The sequence below is a fragment of the Nymphaea colorata genome, chromosome 8, assembly GCF_008831285.2.
Source record: "Nymphaea colorata isolate Beijing-Zhang1983 chromosome 8, ASM883128v2, whole genome shotgun sequence".
NCBI classification, from domain to species: Eukaryota; Viridiplantae; Streptophyta; class Magnoliopsida; order Nymphaeales; family Nymphaeaceae; genus Nymphaea; species Nymphaea colorata.
Genome location: NC_045145.1, coordinates 9,578,298 through 9,587,547, shown reverse-complemented (window position 1 = coordinate 9,587,547; position 9,250 = coordinate 9,578,298).

Here is a 9,250-nt window from a genome sequence, read left to right as displayed (position 1 = left end):
TGCTTAAGTTCACAAACTTAAGAGATCACCTATGACTCTAGGTTTGCCAATTGTGAGCGAACAGGTTGGACTTTTTCATATCTCTTTGCATGCTATTCAACTTTTATATTTAGTGCTTAAATCCTATAAATTTTCTTAAAATGAGTGCAACATGCTTAACATAATTTTCATTCATGTATGATGATGAAAGGATTATAGGATGAATTAGTTCTGAGGGTGGCGAGTGACGGTTCATAGTTGTAATTGTACTAAGATGATAGTCCTTTATCATGTACCACCTGAGAGTACTCGATCGGAGTTGCTTGGATAACGACCCTACTCAGACGTGAAAAATCTGATGAGACTCTCCGCCAATGTAAATCTATGGCTCATGAGGCTCCAAGTCCAATGGACTAGCTACGATAGATGCCTTAAGTTTCTCTCTTGCCCTCAGAATCTATTAGCGGAGAACATCTCATTGGGGTCGATCAGTGGGGAAACTAACTGCAGCAGTATTTTAAAAAAGTGGAAATTAAGTAAAAGATGATCATGGAAAGAATGTATCGCTCGTTGTCAATGTTCATGGTAATATCTTCATGTTATAATGTTGAGAAATATAGTTGTCAATGCATGAACTACATCTTCATGCACACGTCTTAGGCGGGCCTACTGAGTATAAAAAATCATACTCATGCTTTGAAATTTTACTGTTTTTCAAGTGATTTTGACGAATCACAATAGTGAGCAAGGGAGATCTTGGTAGATCTGATAGTTTTGGTTTGCGGTTATCCATGTTGTCAATCTCTTGACTTATGAACATATTTGTGCAGTTTACTATAACGAGCTCAGAATGATTTGTGGGACCTTTAATGTATATATTATAAAGTTGATTTGTATTGGTGCAGATTTCCGTACATATGTTTAATTGTGAATCACACAATCAATGAATGTGAACCTAGTGCATAGACTGATTAGACCCATTAACTGCCTAGGATAGGTCATGCCATGTGCTAACATGCAGGCAAGGCAAATTAGTTGTACCCGTTTTAGGGCAGATCGGACCTACGTCAACTATGTAGGTTATGTGGTTGTGAATTCTGCACTATAAAAAAATTGGAGAATTTTTGGACATTACAATATAAGGTATAAGTATATGTAGTGAAAATTTGAGGCTTTGAGTTACTTTTAAATTTTCATGAGACATTTGAAAAATGGAAAAATTCAGTCCGAGTTTCCCCTCATAAAGAGAACATACAATGAAGAATAACCATGTTGTTGGTTGGTAGATCTCTAGGTCTTCTTCATTTCCTCAAGCTTGGTGAAAGAGTGTTCTCATCATCAAGTTGTGCCACCACCCAAGAAAGCAGGGTTCTCATCCCAATGAGTCATTCCTCTTCTTCCTTTTTTGTTTTTCATCTCTCTTGTGTGAGTCATTCCTCTTTTTCCTTATTTTTCATCTCTTGTGTTTTCTCTTTACCTTGGGTGTTTGTTTTTGCTGGAACACGTCAGGTTGTGGAGAGATCCTAGGCAAAATTGTGGTTCACCTTGCCCCTCATATCCATGAAAGTCGGGTTCACGCCACCAACACTCCACCTCATCCTTTTCACCAGTCCTCTCGCTTGTGACTTGTTGGGGATTGCAAGAATTTAATCTATGGTGTCGGATGTGTGAAGGACATTAAACTGCCCAGCTGAAGACCACAGATTTGCATCCCATCTCCCTATCTTCGTCAGAGCACCAAACCAGGAGTGCTCTTTTTCTTATCTCGTCTTCTAGGGTTTGAGTTTAGCATCTAATCTATTACTATTGTTTTTATGTTTTTCAGCATGTCATCAATGTGTTTATTCGTTTCATTTGCATTACTCATGCATGGAATATGCCTATTGTCACGCATCATATCTCGTTTTATCCATTGTATTTGATAGAATATTTTTGGGCACCATTGCATGCCGCATTGGAATCCTTGCTTGAATTCAGCTATTTTTCATGGTTTCTGGTTTTAGGGGATTCTGCCATGAATGTGGATGTTGATAAAGGTACTAAATATATTAGGAAATAGTTGACATTGATAGGATTTATCTAGGAAAGTGGAAGATGAGAAATTTCTTATTCTTGTACACTAAATTTAGGAAACTGCTAAAAAAATAATATTTACAACTTTAAGAAAATGAATGGTGGCTGGCTTTGGAAGGTTTGTTAGGAAACCATAGATTTTTGGAAACTAATCCAAGAAAATAGGAAGCTTGCCAAATCTTTAAGGCCACACAAAGCTGATGTCATATAGGAAATTTACCAAGATGTCCCCTTATGCGTATCATTTAGGTAAGCATTATTTTAATTAATTTACGTAATTTGATAATTTAGTTAGAGTAAATAATCAACTGACATAGTAGTTAGTGTTTGACTTAAGTCAACCTAGGTAGGTCAACCATGTACCCCGCATATTGTTGAGATACGATGGACAACCCTGGATGTTGTCCAACCCTAGGTGACGTCCTATCCTTTCTCCTACCTTAGTCCTAGGTGAACTTAACTCGGTAATTAATGGCAAACTAGTCATCATGCATGCATGAAGGCGTCACGTACATGCATTGTGTATCATCCATTTTAGTCCACGCACCTCATATTGTTGTGTCCATCACATCATCATTGTATCTCTACATGCATCCATCATCATTCATGTGCACGCATATTTCTACATATGCAACTATAGCACATCATGTTAGAACATATACATCATCATCATATATCTAGTGTGTTGAAATTAGAAAGTTTATACTTAAGTGTGGTAGTTTTCTGATTATTTAAAAGTTAGAGTCTTCTTCAGTCATTTATATTTTTATTTGTCTCTCTTGTGTAAAGACTCTAGCCGACCCTTATTCTCTCTTTAAATAAAAGATTAGGGTTAGCAATGGATATGCAAGTTTATTCTCTCTCTCTCTTTTCTCGTTCTCTTTGGTTCCCTCTCTTTCTCCATCTTTTTCAACATGGTATCAGAGCCAGCGGTGTGATCCCTTTAGGCTGCCGGCGATTGGCAGACTCATCCTCTTTGGTGACTGTCAGACTTCTTTCTCTCCTTTCTCTTCTTCTTCTTCTTCCTCTCTTTTCTCATCTTCTTCCTCTCCTCTACCGCTTGCTGGTTGGTGGAATCTGATCACGCCTATGTAGAACGCGTGATCAGATCCACTAGTGGAACATGTATAGCCTGTGTTGTTGTTTCTGATAAGAGATGGTCGGTTGCTGCTGCTGATTGTGGAGATAGCCTGTTGATGCTGCTGACTGTGGAACAGCAAGATGTGGACTTGCTGTTTGAGAAGTTGAGGTTGGGATCAGCAGAAGCAGCGACAGTCTTCGTTGTTTCGTCTATAAGTCTTTCTGTTCAGGATCGTGAAGAGGGTGTGGCTGTTGTCTGATATGACTGCAAGTTAACAACGTCTCGAAGCTAGAAACTGTTTTCTGGCTTAAATTGTTGGTATTATCTAGTTGTGGAATGACACACAACACTATTTTCTTATATCGCTGAAGTATCAGGTCATGTTGAAAGTTCTAAAGTTGTCTGAAAATAAGTTTTTGTTGGCTGCCGTTAAGTTTGTGCACAACTTATGATATTATTGCTCACGTCTGTCTTTGGAAAAATATACATATACTTAGTTTGAAGATGTTGGCATAATCATCGTTGTGACATTATTGGCATGTGGTAGTGATGCTGCTTGTGATATATTGTTGATTTCCACTTTGCTGATCAGCCCTTGACATGTGACAGTGGTGCTGCGACTGCGAGTGATATTGTTGAGTTTTGTGTTGTTGATCAGCCCCTTGCCAGACTGATTAATTATAAGTTGGATGTCCTTTTGTGTTTTCAAACTGCTGCAACATTGTTTTGGTGCTCGTGCTGTGTTCATTATGGCTGAGATTAGCAAACCAGATGATGACAATGATTACAAAGGAATTGGGAATCCCTCCCTCCTCCTTTGGATCTATAGTCATAGTTAACATTGATGGATGTGAGTATGAACAGTTTTTGACACACAAAGCCTCACAGGCTTCAGCTTCCACTGCTTTAATTGATTGAGCTCCCTCTACGGGTACATCCACGCTTGATTCAGGTATCTCTTGGATTATTGACTCATGAGCATCGAGACATTTTTGTAGTAAACCTGGTTTGTTCACTACATTGCATAGATTCTCTCAACACCACGTCATGTCAAAATTGCAGATGGTAGAATGTCACCTATATTGAGTTATGGAGATGTGAAGCTTTCTCAGTCTATGACCATTCCACATGTCTAATACGCTCCTGAATTTCCATCCCATTTGCTCTCTATCAAACAGTTGACTATTGATTTATACTGTCGCATTATTTTTGACCCTAGTGCATGCTCATTTCAGGACTTACAAACTGGGAAGACTATTGGTAGTGGATATGAAAAAGGGGGTGTCTACATCCTATCGACCCTTGTGGGTCTTGCTGCTACCTCTTCTACATCAGATTTTACACCCTTTCAGTGGCATCTCAAGATCGGTCATCCTTTAGGGTCCAAACTCTGTTTCATCCTACCTCACTTTTCAGTCCAAGAGTCATTTCAGTGTGAGGCCTGTCAACTTGGCAAACATACTCGTAATAGTTTTCTTTCGAGTTTAGTCCATCAAGTCAAGGGTTGTTTGATCTTCTTCATCTTGATGTGTGGGGTCCTAGCAAGGTTGCTAACCAATCTAAGTTTAGGTATTTTCTGGTTGTTGTTGATGATTACTCTCGAGTTAGTTGAGTATTTCTTTTGAAAGAAAGGTCTGAAGTAATACCTATTCTCAAAAACTTGATTATTGAAATAAAAACTCAGTTTGGTTCTCTGGTCAAGTGTATTCGCAGTGATAATGCTCTTGAGTTCAAATCATCTATGTTAATGACCTTTTATGTTGAAAATGGTATCTCTCCCCAATTTACATGTCCTCATACCTTACAATAGAATGGAGTTGTCGAACGAAAACGTAGGCAACTTCTAATTGTTGCTCGTACCCTAATGCTTCATAATCATGTACCTGCATACTTATGGGGTGATGTCATACTCATAGTTTGTTATCTGACAAACCGTTTGCCGTCATCCTCCATTGACAACAAAGTACCAATTAAACTTGTTTATCCCAATCGAAGCTTATTTCCCGTTGCACCAAAAGTATTTGGTTGTACCTGTTTTGTTCACATCCTTGGGCCTAAACGTGACAAACTTGTTGCTCAAGGTATTAAGTGTGTCTTCATTGGCTATTCTCGAAACAAAAAAACGTACAAGTGCTTTGATTCAATAACTCACAAAGAGTATATTAGTGCGAATGTCACTTTCTTCGAGTCTTAGTCTTAATTTGATCCTACTTTTGTGTCACCTGAGATGCCATGTCCTATTCCTCTACCTATCCCTCTAGTCCCGTTGCAGTCTTTTTCTTCTCCTACTCCGGCTATGAATAGGTTCCAAGACCCTCCATTAGTATATACTCGTCGGCAGGATCCCTCTCATGGTCGACCATCAGAATCTTCTCAGGATGTGAGCTCCATTGAAGTAAGTATACCTGACATTGATCCTTCTCAGGACTTGCCTATAGCCCTCCGTAAAGGCAAGAGACAGTGTACTATGCATCCTATCTCACAATTTGTTTTCACTGACCACCTTAATGACAACTTACAACAGTTTCTTCATGCTATGGCAGTTCATACTATACCAACTAGTGATCAACAGGCATTACTAGACTGTAAATGACGAAAAGCCATGCAAGATGAGATGGATGCTCTCTTACAGTATAGTATCTGGGAATTGGTTGATCCTCCTTCAAATTGTGATATTGTTGGCTCTAAATGAGTCTTTACAGTCAAGTACCATTTAGATGGGTCTGTAGAGAGATATAAAGCTCGATTGGTTGCTAAAGGTTATAGACATATGGAGTTGACTTCTTTGAGACTTTCTCTCATGTGGCCAGGTTGGGTACAATTCGGCTCATTATCTATGTTGCGGTACACTCTGATTGGCCTATGTATCAGCTGGATGTAAAGAATGTCTTTCTCTATGGTGATCTTGAAGAGACTGTATATATGCAACAGCCCCCAGGGTTCGACCGACAAGGGGAGTGTAGAAAAGTGTGTCGTCTAAAGAAGGTAATTTATGGACTTAAACAAAGTCCTAGGGCATGGTTTCACAAATTATCTGAAGTCGTTAAACAGTGTGGATTTGAAAGATCTTCTTTGAACCATTCTCTATTCATCAAGAAGACCTCCAAATGTATAGTTGCTCATAACAAAGAAGGTGTAGTGTTGTCTTAGAGGAAATATGTACTTGACCTACTGCAGGATACAGGGATGTTAGGAGCCAAGCCGGCTAATCTTCCGATGAATCCACGTCTCCATTTTTATGATGATTAATCAAAATTAGTGGATTCACGATCTTACAGGTCTCTTATTGGCAAGCTTCCGTATGTCACTGTGACTAGACTAGACATTAGCTTTGTTGTTGGGAAACTAAGTTAGTTTATAGAAAAACCTAGAAAAGTCCATTGGGATGCTGCATTGATGGTTTTGAAATATCTAAAGTCATCCCTGGGTAGGGACCTCTTTTTCAAGAAAGGTGAATCTGTAGAAATTGTTGCTCACAGTGATGCTGACTATGCATGGTTTGTTGATGACAGAAAATCGACCACAGGCATCTGTATTTTTGTTGGGTGGGAACCTCATATCATGGAGAAGTAAGAAACAAAGTATACTGTCGAGATCAAGTGCAGAATCTGAATATAGAGCAATGGCTCAAACGGCTACTAAGATGACTTGGGTTAAGTCTATGCTGACAAATATGATTATTTAGGTTCCTCTTCCTATGAAAATGTACTGTGATAACAAGGCCGCCACTTACATCGCAAATAATCCAGTATTTCATGAGAGAACAAAGTACATACAGGTCGATTGTCATTATGTTCGGGATCTAAAGATCAGGCGGCAGATATGTTTACTAAGACTCTTCCTATTGGTGATTTCTCTAGATGTTGTAACAAGCTGAGCATGATTGATATCTATGCTCCAGCTTGAGGGGGAGTGTTGAAATTACAAAGTTTATACTTAATTGTGGTAGTTTTCTGATTATTTGAAAGTTAGAGTCTTCTTCAATCATTTATATCTTTATTTGTCTCTCTTGTGTAAAGACTCTAGCCGACCCTTATTCACTCTTTAAATAAGAGATTAGGGTTAGCAATGGATAAGCAAGTTTATTCTCTCTCTCTCTCTCTTTTCTCGTGCTCTTTGGCTCCCTCTCTTTCTCCATCTTTTTCAACATAGTGTATGACATCATCTCACATATCTATGCATATTCTATATCATCATGCTATCATTAACTAGATGCTCATGCATGTCATTCAACATAAGTCATGTATAAACACACACATGAACATCAACGTACTGTGTCTTATATTAATATCATGTGGTATGTTATGTTGCATGTGCATTTTATGTATTAATTATGTACCTTCATCATGCAATCCATGTACCAGACATACTTAGATTACCCAATATACATCTCTCATCATGCATCTGCATTTCATACATAGATATAGCATAAACTAATTTGAAAATTTTCTTGTTCATTGTATTAGGTTGGGATGGGGAGGGTTAGTTATATATTCTCTCAGTTAATGTCATGTTCTCTTGCATGCAGATGCTTTAGACTACATACTAGGCTGTAGGATTTATGTTTTTAATTTAGTTTCATCGTACATTTCCATAGCTTATGCTATGCAGTTTTAATTTGAACGTAATCATGCTGAACTCTGTTTAACCAGAACTCTACATTGAGTTGAGAATTAATTTTCATAGGGCAAATGAAGGAATTTTGGGATGAAATTTTAAATGCAGCCAGGTCAACATGCATATGTTGCACAAATCAATTTTGATGAAAATTCAATGTTTTTTAAGATGGATTTTACAGAATATTGCATAACTATATTTTTCATGTTCTCAACACTAAATGGAAATATCATTAAAAAATATATGATTTTCAAGTTCCGTAATATGTAAATAATTCTTCAAAGTGACAACATTTAGACGGCTTCTTTCTTACTAGTTTTGACATCTCAAACCACCTGTCTGCCTTGAAAACTATAAATTGAGTTTAGAGGGGAATTTTTGTTATATTCAACAATACTTTTGTCAAGCAAGTCAGAGAGTAGGCCTTTGCTATGCATGACTTTACTTCAATGTAGAGATGTTTTCATAAGTCAATGTCTTCTTAAGTATACTTTGGTCATCATTTAGTTTCATCGTCTGATATTTTGTAGTATTCCTTTGCATCAATTACTGTTAAGAGGGATTAATGGTGTATATTTAAGTAGTTTATGTAGGCTTATTCACTTCATTAAATATACTAACTGTTGTTTTATCTTGTCATCAGGTCGTACTATGGTTTAATGCTTGATGTCAAAAGTTGAAGCCCTTGCATTAGAGTTCAAGCATGAGTTGTAGTTACCAATAGTTTAGGATTTATCTCTTGTTTATTGCCTCTTGTTAGTCTAGCTTGATTGAATGGCTCATGTATTGACATGAATCCATATTCTTGGACATTTAATTCTATTGATAATTCTTAGTATTTGAGTAGTTCAAATTAAGCTTTTATACTTGTTCCCTACTCATCAACCCATACTCATTACTTCGGTATAGAGTTGCAACTTATAATTTGATGTCTATCTCTATTTGGTTTCCAACAATTTATTATTTTGAAACGTCTTCAAGCAAAAATTGCACCAATAACCCTATATTTTAACTCAACACTTGTTTGTTTTTTGTTTCAACATGAAACTATTTTGATTACCCTACTACAACTGAAAGATCTCTTACTCAACTTGAATTCTACTTGAATTCTACTGACATTCTTGTCCTGAGAGTATGTGTCACTGTTTTCCTACCACGTCTAACATTTCCTAATCTTATTTTTTGGTTCCTTTTAGATTGTCCAAACACTAACATCATAAATGTCCTTGACCACCTTTCAAAATTAGTGTTCCAACTTTATAGAGGATCCATAAGAAAAGGGTTTAGCAAAGGCTTTGTACTCTGCGTAAATGACAAGATATATATCAGATCAGACGCCTTAGACATCAACACCCCTCAGATCTAAACACAACTGAGGCGCAAACTTTCTGATCTGATATGAACTTCTTCTGATGATCATCTAAGTTACCTCATGAATTATTTAACATGGTTCCTGTCAATCCACTGAGCAATGCTGCATAATGGACAGTTGTCAACGGA